Source organism: Nothobranchius furzeri, chromosome 5, assembly GCF_043380555.1.
Source record: "Nothobranchius furzeri strain GRZ-AD chromosome 5, NfurGRZ-RIMD1, whole genome shotgun sequence".
NCBI classification, from domain to species: Eukaryota; Metazoa; Chordata; class Actinopteri; order Cyprinodontiformes; family Nothobranchiidae; genus Nothobranchius; species Nothobranchius furzeri.
The window spans coordinates 45,569,691-45,570,627 of NC_091745.1; the positions used below are offsets into that span (position 1 = coordinate 45,569,691).

The 937-nt window shown below is 41.7% G+C and overlaps 1 protein-coding gene across 1 annotated transcript in view; it reads left to right on the forward strand.

Moving 5' to 3' along the window:
* The first annotated feature begins 302 nt into the window (after positions 1-302).
* The window catches only part of ddc (dopa decarboxylase), a 20,334-nt gene continuing 19,699 nt past the window's right edge, over positions 303-937 (forward strand). The window contains exon 1 of the mRNA XM_015949155.3: positions 303-426. The gene's annotated coding sequence lies outside the window, so the exon portion shown is untranslated. The remainder of the gene's footprint in view (positions 427-937) is intronic.

Consider the following 937-nt stretch of genomic DNA (forward strand, 5'->3'; position numbering starts at 1 on the left):
TCGGTTTCTAATCAGTGGTCGTAGACTCTTTTTGAAAACAATATTGGCCAATTGATAAACATCAAAAAAAAAAAGATAAAAACCAGTCTGAATGCGGAGTTGTTAGTATTCACATAATATGATTCTATGCCTGCTTTACAATAAATTTGTATTATTGTTCATTCAGTTTTAACTTCCTGCGTATGTCTCATGAATCAGTCTGCTTTGCATTGGCAAAGACCACCTTTCCTATTGGCTGGCCTCATGAGCGCTGTTGGAGTGGGGGTGGCATGAGCCAAGATAAAAGGAGCAAATGTCTCCTGTCCTGCTTACACATTCAGACACGCTCAACACGTGCCCGACTGGCTGTTTGTTTGCTTGTGGACGTGAAAGAGAAGGCAAGGAGACGCTGTTCAAAGACTGCTGCTGAAGCTCTAAACGGAAAGTGTAAGTACTCTCTCTCCACACACACACACACACACACACACACACACACACACACACACACACACACACACACACACACACACACACACACACACACACACACACATTTACATCCATGTCTAATCCTATTTGGGATAATTCTGAGGATAAGTGTTCTGCTGGTCAACAGTGAGCAGAGACCTTCTCAGTAACACTCGTTGAATGATAAGGCAGCTGTGTGGAGCAAGGGCCAATGTTCATGTGCTCCTGTGCTGTCTGAACAGGCGATGTGACACAAATGTGCAATTAAGGTCAAACCTTTCTCCTTTGCTTTGATTTACTCAAAGTAAATTTTACATGGATACATCATTTTTCTATGTTCTCAATATTTGCTCAGGTGCCAAAGACGCTCGATATATTTGACTTATACAGCTATGTGATACGGTTTTGTCCTCCTGAAAGAAAATTAAGCTTAAGGGTGGCTTAAAACTGGGTAAAAGGGTAAGTAGCCCATGTGTTTTTTAAACCTGTG